Raw genomic sequence first — 17,658 nt, forward strand, 5'->3', positions numbered from 1 at the left:
TCTGCAGCTAGGTCCATTCAACAGTGCTTGCTGATTATCTCAGAACAGGTATGGCCCAGGTATTAATTGCTTTTATCAAATTTCCAGCATTAAGCATTAACTTAAGGAATTTTCTTAGTCGTCTTATGTATTCTGCTCTAGTTCTTTCTTTGATCTTATTGTGCAAATTTCAGATGCTTCTAAAATTCCCAAATATTTGTAGCTATCTTCGAATTTTATTGCCTTGATTATTTCACCATTGAGCAGCTCGATTTCGTTCATATCTTCAAACTTTCCTCTTGTTATTCCAGCAATTTGCTCATTTGTCAAAGCCAAAATCCCTTGATATATCTTGACTAAATGTGTGCACAGTATTAAGCAATGATCCGAGTTCATTCTCTGATTTTGCGTACAACTTCATATCGTCCATGTATAAAAGTTGAGATATCGTTAACCTTTTTTTGCGCAATTTGATAACCATGAGCAGTTTTATTGAAAATTCTGGTTAAGGGGATCAATGACAAGATAAACAATAGAGGAGATAATGAGTCTCCTTGAAAGATACCCCTTTTGATGTTCACCTCTCCAACTTCTTCTCTTGGGACTTTTGACTTGGCCTGAAGGATTGCCTATAGGAATCTTCCGGTGGAGTGGGCAAAGTCGCGATACAGACCCAGACAGTGCAATCCTTTCTGTGATGTTTGCCAGAAAGTTAAAACGATGGAACATTTCTTCTGCCTCTGTCCCTCCGCTCACCGTATCTGGTGAAGACTCATGTTGAAAGTTTATTTTTCACTTGGTTAGAATATAATAAATTTAGTTTAATCCTTTATCCAAGTGTGAGCAAACAAAGGTGCAAACGTTGTTTATTTGCACCTTTGTTTCCTCCTGCCATGATCAGAACTAATAGCTCCACTTGGGCCTGGCTCCCACTGAAGAGACCTCAATAAAGATCATACTTCACAGGATCATTTCTGTAGTTTCTTCTAGGCCTTTTGGCTAAGATCAAATGTGTAGTATCTGTTCTTACCAAGTTAACAGGCTAAGAGCAAATTGTAGTATCTGTGCTGCAAAGTTAACATCGAACACGAATTCCACCAGGCATTCGCGTTATTAACGGACCAGTGCAGATAGAGTAGCCCGCCCCCCCTCCCCATCTGATCATGCCCTCCATTCTGCCGCGTGTGCGTACCCTTGGAATTGAGGTTGACGCCACAATACCGGCAAGGGCGAAAGCTATCATAGACTGCGTTGGCGCAGGAAACATTTTCGGATTTACCCCTTACGGGGGAGGTGGTGACCAAAAATATGGAAACTAGAGAAAAGCTACTCCAAGGCTTTGACTGTGGGAAAATTAAAGTATCTCCCTTCATGGTTGGTAGCATATTAAGAACCCTTAAGATTCCAAGATTTCCCCTTGAATATGCTGAGAACGATGACACCATCCGCAGCATATTCTCTAAGTGGAGCGTTGTAAGGGAAGTTCAAGTTCATAACGACGCCGAAAATCCTGAGTGGAAGTCAGGGGAGGTAACCATCTCTCTTGAAATGAGGACCGAAGTTCCTAACTTTGTCCTCATAGGATCTGCCAGGGTAATGGTAAACTACCCCAGGCGTCAAAAAGCAATGCTTTAGATGTGGAGCCTTCAATCATCTTGGGGCAGACTGCCCTAGAATAAGGTGCAAAAATTGCCTAAAAATAGGCCACACCCAAGAAAAATGCGAGGCTGCTTGCCTGAAATGTGGGGTCATTGACCACAAAGTCGACCCTTGCCCATCCAGAACCCTCGCAGAGAGGATGGGTGGCGCAATCACATCAGCAACAAAACCAAGTAATGAAAAGGTCACAACACAGGAAGAGCTTCCACCTCTTGAGGCCATTCATGATCATACCGCCATGTCTAAAACAACGAAAAGGTCCTGTAAGGGAGGGGAAACCTACCAGAATTGCAGAAACCAGCAATGCGATCCCAACAAAAGAGACTGACAATGCAGAAACCATCACGGCAACTCCCATGGACGAAAGCGGAGCTATCACTGCCAATAGACATCGCCAATTCAGATAACGTAGAAGCTGAAGTAGAGATGGAGGCGAACACCAACACCTCCATACGGCCATTAAGTCCGCAGGAAGAAGATCTGAAAATTCTCAAAACAGCAAAAGTATCTGAAACCCAACACCCAGAAGTCCTTCATGCAAAAGCAGGGGAGACTCTAAGACATCTCCTTAGAGGTATGCCCGGGGTGGCAGAAAAGTTCAAAGAAGCAATAGATAAAGTAGGAGAACCAGAACTCCTCCTCGCTAGGAAATATGGACCCAACATCGTCAGTGCAAAATGAGGTGACCTCTTTGTTGATGACATCAGCAAAATCACCCCTGAGCAAGTAGAGGTAGCTCTGGATATAGACAAGGAGGCAGCTTCGGCGTTCTACATAGCTTTCTGCAGACTGGACATGCCAAAGGAAGTGAGGTGGCCAAAAGAATCATAAGCCCACAACAAAAGAAAGGAACATTAACCACCTTGTGGGTTTTCTGTACTCAGCTTCACTGGTTTAGCTCCACAGGTGGGGGAGGACCTGAGAACCCGAGAGGCGAAGGCTTACAGCGAGGCGGTGCAGTTCCTTGTGAGCTACATCACTCGGGCCAGATCCTTCCTCCACCTCTAAGTTTACCTTTCCATTCCTTCTCCAGTTTTTTTTTTCTCTGCACTTCATTTTTTGTTTTGTTACATGTTTCCTTTTTAGTATTTTTCCTTTTTTTTTAAAGTGAAAAATCAACGACCGTTTTAGAAACGCCCCTGGGGGGGGCAACCAGCTAAAACAGGTCAACTGAGGCCTCTTTTACCTACTCTACCACTATGCACTCTATCTTTATTTCCTCTCCTACTATCTGCTGACTACTCTCAGCCTATCTTACTCTACAGGCCGATGATGAAGGTTGTTGAACTCACAAATTAAAGGTCGAAACTAGTCTGGGTTGTTGCCCTTCCCTTAATGCATAACATTAGACATATCCGCAAGGTGTATGTTTTGCATTATGGGAGTTACTGAGATAGGAGTGATAGTAGCTTGCTCCACCTTTGCATGGAGTCGCCCTGGTGTTGCACCACCTTACCCCAGTCCTGAAGATACTTTCAGGCGCAAACTTTGTTTGCTCACACTTGGATAAAGGATTAAACTAAATTTATTATATTATGGTGAAGACTCAGTATTGTACTAGGCATTCTAATGCTGACCTTTGCGAAGGTAGTGTATTTGCAGTTCCCGCCACCTGTTAAAAAAACGCAGAAATTCTTAATTTTCCTAGTAAATGTGCTGAAATACCATATCTGGAAAGAGAAAAAAAATCCCAGATACGAGACAAAAATAGAGTATACGCGAAAGTCGTCAGTGGATTTTACTTTTACTTGCCTAGATTCTTGGTGCACGAGAGATACCTGCTAGGGGATGGAAGGTTCTTCAACAAATGGTGCAAACCAACTATTATCTGTTTCATGACACAGGGGCAATTAAACCTTGTCTTTTTTTATAAAATAATTCTTTGGTTTTGTAATTCACAAATAGGAGGGGATTGACCTTATTAAACCCTAGCTGCGAAGGCCAACACCGAGGCGGTTTATGAGCTCCTTGATAGCTATACCACTCGGGCCAGCTTCTTGCCCTCATTTTTCTGTTCACATGGTTCTCTAATCCAGAGGTCGGCAACGCAGTGCCCGTGGGCGACATGGCGTCCGCAGTGAATTTTTAGGGCGCCCTCGGAGAAATTAGTGTAAACTGTTTTGGAGCTCGCAGCGGGAATTTTGCAGCGTAGATCGTAGTATATCTCAGAGATACATTCATTACTAGTATGTGCTACAATGCGAGAAAACATAAAGAAAAGAACACTGCAAATATAATACATGATGGTACAAATTAAGTGAATATTGAATCCAACATTATTTCATAGCCGAATATAGAAACTACAAGAGTTTCATGTCGAATATATAGAAACTAAAAGTTTCGGCGGATGCAAGCATAAGTAGTGCCTTATGGGCAACTCGTAGTAAAGGTGGAGCAAGTTCCACCCTCTTTCCTTAGTATTTTCCATAAATGGTAAAGCACATCTTGCAGAGGGAAGCAACCTTTTTAATATGAAGGGCACAATATAAAATTTGAAAATTACGGAGGGCTCATGACACAGGCATTTTTTCTCTCATTTTAGGCTTACAAATGCTATGATTAGTTGTTTTTTTTTTAAAAAAATGACATTTCAAATTTTAACATTATTTTATTTACCTTGCTTTTATCGAATATAAAATACCATAAAAATTAAAAAAAAATACAAAAAGAATATTCATGTTAACAATTAGCATGCATCTGTCAGATCAGATGCGAGCGCCTTGCTTTATCAATCATAATGGCAAATGTATTTGTTTATTATGCAATAGTAGTGTGGCTATTTCTAAAAAAAAAAAGTAATATAGAAAGACATTTCAAAACCATTCATACCAATTGTAATTTTAAGTTTAATTATTTAAATCAGGAGGAGTCGGCAACTCGGTGCCCGCGAGCGTCATGGCGCCCGAAGTATTGCGCCCTTCATATTTCTACGGCTTTCATATCTTGTAAGGATATCCTGCAATGGAAAATATAAAATAAGTTGAAGAAATAGAGAAAAAATCATCACTACCGAACACTGCTCTAATCAATGGTTATTACATTATGTCTTGGTGATCATTTCGTCTCTTTTGTTTTGGATAATTTATGTTTCTTATTTATGTTGGATAATTTATGTTTTTAGCTTTTTTTTTTTAGGACAGGTGTGATGAGAGTGATGTCTAAGGACCTTTTTAGCCACAACCTTTACGTAGTTAACACTTTCATTGTCAAGCTGAAAATTGGAATTTCGTGTGGTGGCAAATGTTTTTTTATTTTTTTATTTAGTTAACGACGTCCACGCGATAACGCGTGATCGGCCGTTTGGTGAGAGCTCGCATCGCGCGATATCGTGTGTTTGGCAATGAACGTGTTAAATTGGTCGAGTGAGGCCTCTTTTATAACCTCCTGTTATCATACTCTACCTTTTCATCTCTTCCACTCTCACTACTTGCTGACCCTCATCACTCTTTTATATTCTAAAGGACGATGATGAGAGTCATGAATTCCGAAATTATTATTTTGAAAATATATTTTCACAGTGATTAACAGTTATTGAATTTATGCACTTCATAAAGCTTTCGAATTCCTACGGCTTTCATATCTTGTAAGGATATCTTGCAATGGAAAATATAAAATAAGTTTAAGAAATAGAGAAAAAAGCATCACGTTTTTTTTTTCTTTGAGGCGCAGAACTAAAACTCGTATTGCAAAAAAAAAGAAAAAAGCTATTTCCATTGGGCCGTATTGGTACGTGTACTGTGCTATACTGTGCCTTCTATTCTTTTCAAACTCTTTCATTTTTTCTTGAATATTGTTTGGTATTAGAGTCTACGTTCACCTCTGAAACCCGCTGAACTTTTCTTTTTTAAAAGGCCTCTCCCAAGATACCCTGCTCAAACTAATCCTATTTCACATCCCGTCGTATACTTCGTGTCTTCGAATCAGCATGATGATATTCCTATCACCAATAACACAGCACACGATTTAGATGTCCGACAAGTACGAACTCTTCTTTTTTTTTTTTCTAGTGTAAAATATTCCATCACTACACTAAATCTTAAGTAGTTTCGTCAAATGTCGCAAATTGGGGACTCAAGTTAATGTATAATACTCAGGTGCTGTTTCTAAACGAAAATCGATTTGCAGTATGATACAAAGTGTAGCTGTTAATTGGAGTCAAGGTACGTATTTAACTATGTTGATCAACTTGCATGTATCAAACAAGAATATACGGACCCCAAAAAGGATCTCTGAACAATGTTGATATTCGCTGTTTTAATGAAAATTGACAGAACAAAAACTGATAAGAGGTGTACTCTTTTCCACACCACCTCAGGGGTAGAGCACCAGGCGCGTTTTTTTTAACGTGGTATCCCCGGTAGGCCTAATCCACGCATTGATAAATTTAAAAATTTATCAGTTTACTTTGTGACAAAACAGTTGAATCTCATTTTGCATATCAAGAAAAAAAACGATATTATTAATATAAAGACTGATAGAATTGGACTAAGGACTCATTCCTGAAGTACACCGGTGGTCACCTTAAATCTTGGAGACTCTTATCCAAAATGGTAATTTTTATTCCAGTTCCATATCGTCCACTTATGCAACAGCCATCAAATGCTTAGTCCTGGAAAAATCTATAAAAAATCAAAAATTCTCATGGTGTAACAATTGACCTTGCCAAACTCAACTGCGATATTGCTATGTAATGCGAGAAAATTCCTCAAACACGACCTTCCCCTTAGTAAACCCAGCCCGTTCATTGCAGAACAAAAAATCTCCGTCAACCTGCTTCAGTATGTGGTTTCACCAACCTTTTCAAAATCTTCACCACCGCTCCAGAGATCCTGATATGTCATTTATTAGACGCACATCAATATTTGTACCACCCTTATGCAATTCTTGTTGCTGTCAGCCTGTATAATCCCACTGCTGGGCAAAGGCATCCCCCGTGTTATTCCATTCGGTTCTATTTTGGGCTGTTCTCGACCAGGTTAGTCCTGTTGCTAGAGGTAGACAGAAGACTAGGTGGACAGATGAACTGTCCAGAGTTCATCTGTCCACCTGGTCTTCTGTCTCCCTCTCTCTTTCACTCTCTATTTCACAGAAGAAACCTGGTCTTCTGTCTCTTTCACTCTCCAGGTATCCAGTAAGTGGTTAGTTTATCCCATTTATCATCTTGTTTTCTCATCAAGTGTCCTGTCCATTTCTATTTTAGGGATTTTATTGTTCTTATGACGTCAGTGACCTTTGTTGTTTGTCTTATTTCTAGAGCTCTTATTTTTTCTATCCTTTTGATGTTTGATATACTTCTTTCCATCACTCTTCGGCATGTTCTTAGCATGATCGCTTGTTTAGTTGTTAGTGACCATGTTTGTGATATAGAGACATGCTACCATTCAGGTTACAATGGGTAGTATGATCATATTATACAGTTGCATTTTAGGCTGATTAGTAGTGTTCCCTTCATCCACTTTTTAAACTCCATAATTTCGATAATTTGGACGATGATCAAGAGTTGAAACACCTTTTCTAAATCCTGCTTATTCATAGGGTTATTTCTAATCTAGTTGGCTCGTAATTCTATTTTGGACAATCCTAAAAAATATTGTATAATTATGTGATACGAGACTTATGGGTCTATAGTTGCTTATGTTTAAGCAACAACCCTTCTTATAAAGTAGTATTATTTCTGAATTTAACAACTGCCGTGGTACTGCCCCTGTGCTTTGCCATTCTTCATTTGTTTGAATGTCTGTTCTATTTCTCCTCCGATGATTTTCAAGATGCCATCATCACACTTTCTATGTGTTTGGTTGTCTCTTAGATCATTTGCTTGATTACTTCGATATAATTCTTGGTAGAATTTTGTTGCTATTTTGAGAATTTCTGATCTGTTATTTGTTTTATGACGAAATTCATCTACTAAAGAAGGGGATCCAGCATTTGCCATTTTAGGCGCCATTTTTTTGCTGTTTTTAAAGATGTTCTAGGGTTTGTTTGATTTTATTTACGCCGAAATTCCTTAAATCTTTTCTAATTTCTCTTTTGACTAATTTGTTTAGTTCAACAAACTCTATTTGCTTTTGTATTAATTGGAACCTTTTGTTTTCTTTACTAACTTTCTTCATTTTATTAAGTTTTCGGTGTTATCAGTTATTTTGGACTCTTTAGTTCTCTTGTTGCTACTTGGTGGTTGGTATTCTTGCTTCATTACTTCCTCTACATTATCGCAAAGCTTTCTAGTATTATCAAACGTTATTTTTTCTTGACCACACAAAAAAGAAAACCCACGAATACAAGACGTTATTTACACTTCAGCCCCCCCCCACCATCACTTTCTCAAAAACTCAGTATTGTGCACATGCTAAAGAAGAGAGCTGTCCTGATTACAACAGATCAAAAAGATCTCCAAGACGAATTGACACTGATATCTAACAACCTCACCATGAATGGCTATACCCCCGGAGACTCGTTAACAAGATTCTTTTCTCTGATCCACCACAAAGACAACGAGACGACACTCAATATATTACCAATCGTCATTCCATACTTGGGGACAGCCTCTAACAAGATTGCTAAACTCCTCAAACTACATAGAATAAGAGTGACCTTTAAACCTGAAGAAACAATTCGAAAACTCTTAAGATCTCCAAAAGATATCCATTCTTTCTTTAAGTAAGCTGGAGTTTACAATATCCCATTCTCGTGCGGTTTAAGTTAGATCGGCCAAACTTCAAGAAACTTTGCGATAAGACAGAGAGAACACATCGGATATGTCAAAAACAACAGACAAGATATATCGGGCTTATCTTCCCATTTTTCTAGAACCAACCATATCATTGAATGGAATAAAAGCTGCATTCCTTACGTAGAAGAGGATCACCGCTCTCGAATTTTTAAAGAAGCCACAACAGTCGCCCGTTCTGTAGAAAACCTTAATAGGAACCAAGGTTTAATCCTATCCGAGATCTGGAAGACCCTTATTAGATCTCTAAACATGCAAGAAATGAATTTTAGTGCAAACTCTAGAACGCTCCTAAACAACAACAAGTGAAATCGTGTACACGCTACACGTGTATTGCACACGTTCAGTTTTGTTTTGTAATTTATAATTAGAATTCGGTTGATGTCTAGTCTGTAACATGTTTTGTTAGCTTTGGTGCCTATCATCAGTTCTGTACCCTGAAGATACCAACAGCCTAAGTTGGTGAAACTAGTTGGTATTAAAATAGGTGTTCTTAGATACTTGATCAATATTTCCCAAATAGTCAATTTCCATAGCTTCTAGTATTGTTTAACCTGGTCGATTTTTGAGTTGTTAATATTTGCTTTAAGTTGTCTTTAAATTTCTTCTGGTTTCTTTGTAGATCGTGAACTCCTGCTTGTCTGTTTCTGAACCAATTATTCCCGTGTTTTGTTTTTTTGGAACCAGAAGGTTCCTCTTATTAATCCATGATCTGAATTAAAGTTGAAATTGATGAGAACTTCACAGTTAAATAGATTAAGTGAATCTTTAATAATACATAGTCTATTTCATTTACTGTTTTTCCATCCCGTGAAATCCATGTCCATCCTTCTTTATTCTCTTTTCCTAAAGAAGGAATTTCTAATTAAAGGCGAATTGTAGGAGTCGCCTTTCTCTGTCGTTCCTTTTCTGGCTGCCATGGTTTCCAAGAACTAAATCTGCTTTTGTTGCTTAGTGCCTACCTGGGCATTAAAGTCTCTCATTATAATAACCTGGGAGTTGTGGGATGTTATTGCTAGTGCACGTTCATCATATAACTCCTCCATTTTTTCCTAATCATACCTTGTGGTGGGAACATAAACCTGCATTATTGTTAGTGATTTGTTTTTTCCTAATTCTAACTTCAAGGAGGCAATTCTGCTTGTATAGCTTTTAAATTCTGCGATATGCTTTCTATTTGCTCTTAATTAAGAAACCGACTCCATAAAGTCCTTTTCTCTTTGATTATGATAAAATAGAAAGCCATTGTCTCTTTCGATATTTTTTTTTGGATATCATGTCTCACCTTTGAAAGTCCAATGATGTCCGAGTTGATTTATTTCCAGGGCTTCTTGTAGTTCTACTAATACTCTGATTGTAATGTAGGGACATTCAATGAAGCGATTTTTATTGTATACATTTGAGTGGTAGATATAGTTATAGTTTTAGTAGAAGTTTCCGTGATGGTTTTCCCAGTTCTTTTATCAGAGTTGGACCTCCCTTCAGGGTTTGAGCTCGCATCTTCATTCGCTTGGGAGAGATTCATCAAATGAGTAAATGTCCTTTTTGACCTAACACAGTGAGGTCTTTTTTTTCTCTTTGCCATGAAATATCTCTTGTGTAAATGAATTATTATTATTATTATTATTATTATTATTATTATTACGGGACACTATCAAGGAGTCCAAGGACTGACGGTGGGAGGGCACTTTGCTGTACTAGACATACATCGCACCATCTTCCTTATTACGTAATTCTCCCACGAAACACAACGACACTTCTGTTACCATCAATACCATCACATCACCACCACCACCAACAGTATTTTTCTCACCATATTGCGTGTATTCATGGTCGATGATTTGCCTGTACGCGCGAAGAAAAATCCATGTTTGGGAACATAAACCCATGCTAACCCTTTATCCGATCGGCCAACTCATCTTCAGTTGTAAAAGTCCATATAAAGAATTCTACATTATCATACATTCTTTCAATCTACTGTCCTGAGACAATGGGAATATCATATGTTCCCTTGTGCTGAGATTCAAATGATGCAGCCAGATGAACATCCGTGCTCATATATTCTCAATCTCTATTGCCGAGTTCGTATTCCATTTATGGAAAAGCTCTATTACCTGCTCCTCATATATACTTGAATTACGTCCTTCAGTGTAGAGGTAGTTCCATGAATATTGCGTACACCAGATTGAAACCATGTATCAAAATGATACTGTTCAGTTGATAAATTTTTTCTGCATCCGCCACCTGCACACTGTCCGATCGGAGGGGAGTTATTCTTTCACACTCACTTTTTGCTACTTGCAACACAAGGATAGAATTCTTTTGGGAGTGTTTAAACTTGCAGAGCCAGTTTCATTTCATTGCACACTTAGTTTTTCGTACAATAGTTGTCACTCTTTAGGCCTGAGCCTTATAATTTTCATAGCTGACATCATTCTTATGCCTGGGGTATTATTTCCACATTATCTTTTTTTTCCCCGAAGAATTTCTTCCTTAATAAGATGTCGTATCCATTTACACTTAATATCAGTTAATATATCTGCATTTGTGAACCATTTCTGATTAATGCTAACAATGTTAGGCTCCACTGTATTAAAGCTGCAACTTCTACCCCATTGTTCCTGATACTCCAGGCATTTGTGCGCAGCCTTAATAAGTTAAATCCATTTTTTTCTATTTTTTGTGTACTTCCTTTTTCAGACATCCTTGAATATATTTATCAAATCTGAACCTGACCAATACGCATTCGTCTTTTCATCATCAAAACAGTTGATTAGTCATTCTTACGACTAAGTGGAAAGAGCATAGATTCTATCCATTTCCTCAGCACATAATCTAGTTTCGTCTCTCTCTCTCTGTCTCTCCCTTTGGTCTTATTGCAATAAATATTTTCCTGAAGTTCCTGATGCACATGTGCAGGCCATTCCTCTTATATAAATCCCTTCTTCCTTTACACTCACTCCACACATGCAAATACTCGCAATCCTTTTTTCTACATAGATTATGCATCGAATAGTTATTATTATTATTAAGTGACACTCCAGGGAGTCCAAAGACTCATCGATGGAGGGCTTACTCTACAACTCGCTGTCTCCACCACTCAATCCATCAACTACAATGAACCGCAACTACTCCGACGCCATCTACCGCCCACCAAAACCACTAGTACTTTTACCGACAATCACAAACATCCATTCCATGGCGGGATTCGAGCCCGCAGCCTTTTGACTGGAGAGCGGATACGCTAACCACTCTGCCAACCAAGCCGGCAATATTTTGATATCGTAACCCTTTACCTTAATTATGGGTTTATGCAATTCAAGTATATTCGAAAATATGCATATATTCGAGGATATACGCACTCTCAGTTCTAATCATAAAGATGTTCACTTTCGCGTACGGTCTTCCCTTTATTTCCTGATGGAAGCATATCTTAACCCTCTCGAAACACTACTCATCCACACATCTTTGACTCCTTTCATCTCTGAGGTAGGGTTTGTGGATATATTCGCTCTATTATACCATAACAAATAGTATCCAAATGAAATCTTCCAATTTTTTTTTCCTTTGGCTAAAATCACTTTAAGCGAGCTGTGTATGCAGTCTCTTCTCTTGGCAGCTTCAACTACAATCTAGTCCAGATTTGTTTCCTTGTTTTTATTGTTTTATCCGTATATTAGCGTTTACAGATTTTTATTCTTCGTTGTACTGGTTTTTATAATATTTTTAATGTTCTCCTTTTCTATTATTGCTATGGTTAATTTTTACGGTATTTTCGTTTATAAAACTACTTTAATAAGATAAAAATCTAAATTCCATTTTAAACAAAAACCGTTTATAAAACTATTATTAAATTATTTGAAGGACTAAAATTGTTTTACGTATTTAGAGATTTCTTTAAACAATTTTATAAAAAAATAATACTTACTTCACACCAAATTTAATTTTACCAACTCTTTCTTGAAATAGACACCTAGAAGATTCAGTAATTGTTTCTTTCTAATACAAGGAAATATTTCTAATACAAGGAAATATATCAATTAATATCCGAGCAGTTTTTGCTCGGATCATAATTTCAACAAAACGAGTGTTTTACTGTAATGCAATATGTTTAGACAACATTTTTTTTTTCTTATTAGGAAGAAGTTGTTTTAAATTGGTGGAGTCGACCTCACTTTGAAAGCCATAGCGGTGAGGAATGGTCTGGCCTTTATGGATGTGTGGAGTGAATTTGATGGAAGGATTTCGATAAAATGGACGGCTTGTATTTGAATGGATTTGGGGTCAATAGAGGGGGGGGGGGGTTCAGGATAATATCTCCAAAATATATGTGGTATGACTATTGCTATGGTATGACAGAGGCTAAATGAAACTGCAGATTATGTATGAGGAATGGTGGGAAAACATTTTGTGGAAAAAAAAAATAATTGTCTGAAAACGTATAAAAGTAAAACATTTATTTTGTTTAAAATATAATCTCAGCAAGGTGAATTTGATGGAATGATTTCGATGAGGTGAATGACTTGCATTTTCAAGACTTTCTTTAAGGCGAATGGAACCATTCAGGAAGGCGCAACGTCAGAAGTCTGTTAAAGAATAAAATACACTTTTACAAGAGCCCATTCTGACTGAACAGAGTTGGGAAATACAATAGAGTGAAATTCACAAATAAAGAGAGAAAATATAACTATACTTCGCGGAATATGTACAGGATCGGGAAAAAAATAATAATACTCACATTATTAATTTCTTACTCATAATAATATTGGAAAAACGTAAGTCATTGACATATTCAGAGAAAGAAATATGGCGAAGCACTATATAAGAATAATATAACACCAATGATGGCAAGCGAAGTTTTCCAGAGAATGACACTTTTAATGACAACTATAATGACGTAATCACAAACATAATGCGCATGTCCAGACTGGTATATTTTAATATTGTATTCAATAGTTGAAGTTATTGATTAGCAGCAATTCAAATTTAATTTTACACGAAATAAGCTTTTTTACTGAATAAGAGTTGTTTTTGTAATTGAAAGTTATATATTTTTACCACTAAAAATGTTTCGAAGAGATTTCTTCGGAAACGTGTGATAAAAAATGGTAAGAAATAATTCAAAATGTACATTAGACTTGCTTTAATTTATGAAGAAAACATAAACTATAATATACGTTTGTTTTAAATGTGTGTTTGGAATATGTGTTAAAAATATTTGTGTTTTAAATATTTTTCAACAAATTTTAAACCAAATCGTAAATAAATTTAAAATAAGAATTTTTAAAATTTAAATAATTTTAATAATTAAAATTTTTATTAAACTTTTGTCATAGATATAATACACCTATTTAAAAATTGAATAGATATTTTATAATTGATACAAAGAACTCAGTTCCGAAAGGATTGGAGAATGTAGGAGAATCGACCTGCGGTGATTAATGATTAATACCCTTGAAGGGTAATGGATGGCAATGCTGTACCAATGAAGTTTTAACTGAGGTTCGGCTATTGCTGTTCCCCCATTGGGCGCAGAGATTCGAGAGTTTGAGTTCGCTCTCTTAAGGTTTTTGTCTTAAGGGAGCAATTTTTGTCTTAAGGGAGCAATTTGAGTCTCCGGGGAAAGTGTTTTCCGTGAGGGGCTATGTCGGTGAATGCTTTTCTTCGGAATAAGAACGGTTCTGCTCGGTGGTGGGGGAGCCCGTCACTGAGTGGAACCAACGCTGAGATACGGACGGTCTTTCGCCCACGATGGAGTGGCCTAGGGATCGTCCGAATTTTTAGAGACGGCTTTATATTTTTAGATTTAGATAAAGATAAGGAGGTGATTAATACCCTTGGAGGGTAATTGATTGCAATGCTGTAGCCAATGGTCTAACTGAGGCTCGGTTATTGCTGTTCTCCTCCTGCCGTGATTAGAGCTTTAATAGTTAATAACAGCTTATTCCTACACTGTCCTCTACAGATAACGGGGAAGATGAAAAGTATTCTTGCTTCGCCCCTTTAAAGCCAGTCTTTATAGGGACTATGAGTTCTGAAAGAATTGAAGAATATAGAGTGGATTTCAGTGATACTTGTAAGCGATGAATTGTGATTATGGTGTGAACTTACCGAATTGTATCGTCGGTCTGGAATTCTCTGGTTAATTTAACTCTAGTGTTTGTGGGAAGAAGTTGTTGTTCAGCAGGCAAGTCGCTTACTTAAACTATGGAAAATCTTGATACTGATGACTTAATTTAAACGTTGGACAAAAACCTAGCACTCGATCTCCTTAAAAAAACTATTAAAGAAATTTGAAGTCGAGTGGCCAAGATATTTAAATATGTATTAAGTGACATATAGTGACCTAGAAAATAATGACATGGGAGCAGAGGGGGAAAAGAAAGATTTGATGGTTTCTCTCCCTACTGAATTTCAAGAAGTACATGCGCGTAAAAAACGTACAACTGAAGAGCTACGCAGAGATGACAAAACGGATGATGTAATACAGACTCTTCAGCCACTATCTACGAGACAAAAGCAAATGGACAATGCTCATATCAATCATGAAAGATATATTCCCTACTCGTAAGCTAAAACTAGAGACGAGGGGTAAAGATTCAACTCACCACTGTAGGAGACTATCGTCAACTAACCAAAATAATGGACAACCTTAACCTCCAATACCACACATACATTCTCCCGGAGGATAACACCACCGAGGAGATAGCAACAGATAACGGTTGTCGCGATTTGCCTCCCTCCGGTCAAAGTGAGGAGAATGTTTAGAGCTGACAAAAGCCCTATGCCGCTAGTTTTGGTGGAAATTCAAAACTCCCATAAAATATTTATGGCTTAACATCGATTTCTGGACTTAGGATACAGCCTGAATCTTTAAGAAAAAGAACAATAGCAGGGCAAAGCCACAGACGTTAGAAATATGCCCATGCTGAGAAATTATGTAGAGCTGATTACATGTGTTTGAAATGTGGAGAGAACCACCCCACTAACACCTGTGTCAAGCCTAGGACCACACCGGCCAGGTGTACCAACTACAACGGTCCTTATCCTGCGAATTACAAAGGATGTAGCTACTATCCAAAACAGAGATTGCAGTAAAACATAATCAATCTTCCTCTCAACCTCGCACGCAACTTAAAAAATCAAGAAGACACACATCAAATGAATAAAACGTACGCCGTAGCGGCGCGCCCCATGAAAGAAACATGCCAGAATCAAACACATCCTAACCTGACTTGGTAATTACCGCCTCTCTCGCTGCCTCAAGATTTCAGTAAATCAAACCATCACTAACCTCTACAAAAATATTCCTTCAAGAAACTCACTCTATCCTAAAATCACTCACTTTTGATTAGAAATAAATTTCTGCCAAAGTCCCTTCTAATTGCCGCATGGAATGCTAACGGCCTCTCAAACAAAACTATCGAACTTCAAGAATTTTCAGTAAGATACAATCCAGATATTATTCTAATAAACGAAACTCACTTACGACCTGCGGACTAGCTTATATTGAGAGGATACCTGATCAACAGAAATGACAGACTGAATTACATAGGCGGTGGTACTGCCATTATTTATTTATTTATTAAAAACTACATTAAACACATGTTTAATGTAGTATAATTCAAACTTACTTAAAAATAAACTATATTCTTCTTGTTTTGTTTCATAAAAAAATGTTGTTTATTATCAATAAAATTATACAGTTTAGTATAATTCAAAATTACTTAAAAATAAAATCCATTCCTTTAATTGTAATTAAAGGAATGGATTTACAATTTTGGAAATTACAATTAAATCCTTTAATTGTAATGTTCAAATATTTAAAGAGACGGAGTAAACACGATAAGAACTACGATCACTCTACTATTGGCGCAAACCGCATATAAATAACATTGGAACTGCACGATGGACAGTGGCGCATTACGCTAATGGCTCGCATCTCACTATGACGTGCATATGCTTGCGCGCGTAGCAATATGACACTGTAATAAACACAATGCTGCTAGCGTCCTTCGCCCTCCTAAGTGCTACAAGAGGAATTTTTATTATTTTTTATACAAAATAAGAGAATTGTATAGGATTGTTGATGATAAAATTAAAGATTATTACAAGCAAATATAAATAAATTAATAAATATATTTATGTATCGAGAAAAATTGGGGGTACTGCAGTGCCTACGCACGAGCCGCCCCTCTGCTCTTCACCAGAGGATAACGTCTCCCAAAGGAGGATATTATTCTATTTGGTATCAAAAATCCCAAGGTAAATAGAAACCATTTACCTCTGGGTATTACTAGACAAAAGATTGCTATTTTGTGTAGTAGTAGTATCCAAAACTATCTCTCAACTCTATTGTATTCACCATTGAATACAAAGAACAAACTATTACTCTATCAGTTGGTGATACGTCGTATAATTACCTATGCCTCCCGAGCTTAGAGCCACACCTCCAAAGTTAACATACTAAAATTATAACGAGTGCAAAATAAGTACTTACGGATGATACTAGATGCTCCATGACTCATCAGAAACGAACAGATTCATCGTGATGCCAATATTCCATGTATCTCCTCATTCCTTCTCTCTCTCTCTCTAGCAGTAAAGTTCTTTTCGAATGCGGCCACGCACCCTAATTAACTGATCCAACAAGCTGCAGACTACAACGAATATGACCCATACAAACACAAAAGACTTACAGCCATTCTACCTTCCAATGATATCGGTTAATCTTTCAGCCCTCAACAGGGCATGCTAAATGTTCATAAATTATTTCTACCAAGGTTGCCTCAGATTCGGACAACGGGGATAAAATGCGTTAACCCTTCGCCCTTTTGGAACAGTATCGTCCGGGGGTTAGCCTAGTGGCTGTGGCTTCGCAACCATATGCCTGGGGAAGGAGTGTCCTAGGTTCGATTCCCGTCGAATACGTGAGGAGCTTAAGGATCTTCTTCAGCCATAGTGAGTTCGCCGGTCTTGGGCGTGGACAGCAGGGATTTCCCCCTTATGTGAGGTTTTTCATCCGGCAAGCAGGCAAACGGCCCCGTGAACACACACACGGATACAGTCAGGAACACTTAAGAGAGTCCCTCCAGCCATAGGTCTGAATTGTCAGCTATGCCGGTCCCGAGCCCGGATAAAAATAGGGGCGGAGGAATTGAGGTGGTGCCGTACTTTCCCGTAAAAGGGCTCACGGCCGTTGAATCACGAAATGAAATGAAATGAACAGTATCGTTATACAGTTCCGAAATTTTTGACTACAAATTCTCTTTCTCATTAGGATGAACTTC

At 37.8% G+C, this 17,658-nt stretch overlaps 1 pseudogene; it reads left to right on the plus strand.

Annotated features, from left to right (window-relative positions):
• Positions 1-958: 958 nt before the first annotated feature.
• Positions 959-1,077, plus strand: LOC150104839 (U2 spliceosomal RNA; annotated as a pseudogene).
• Positions 1,078-17,658: the final 16,581 nt, after the last annotated feature.

The sequence above is a fragment of the Typopeltis vanoorti genome, chromosome 7 (assembly GCF_054136105.1).
Source record: "Typopeltis vanoorti isolate ZY-2024b chromosome 7, IOZ_Tvanoo_1.0, whole genome shotgun sequence".
In the NCBI taxonomy this organism is placed as follows: Eukaryota; Metazoa; Arthropoda; class Arachnida; order Uropygi; family Thelyphonidae; genus Typopeltis; species Typopeltis vanoorti.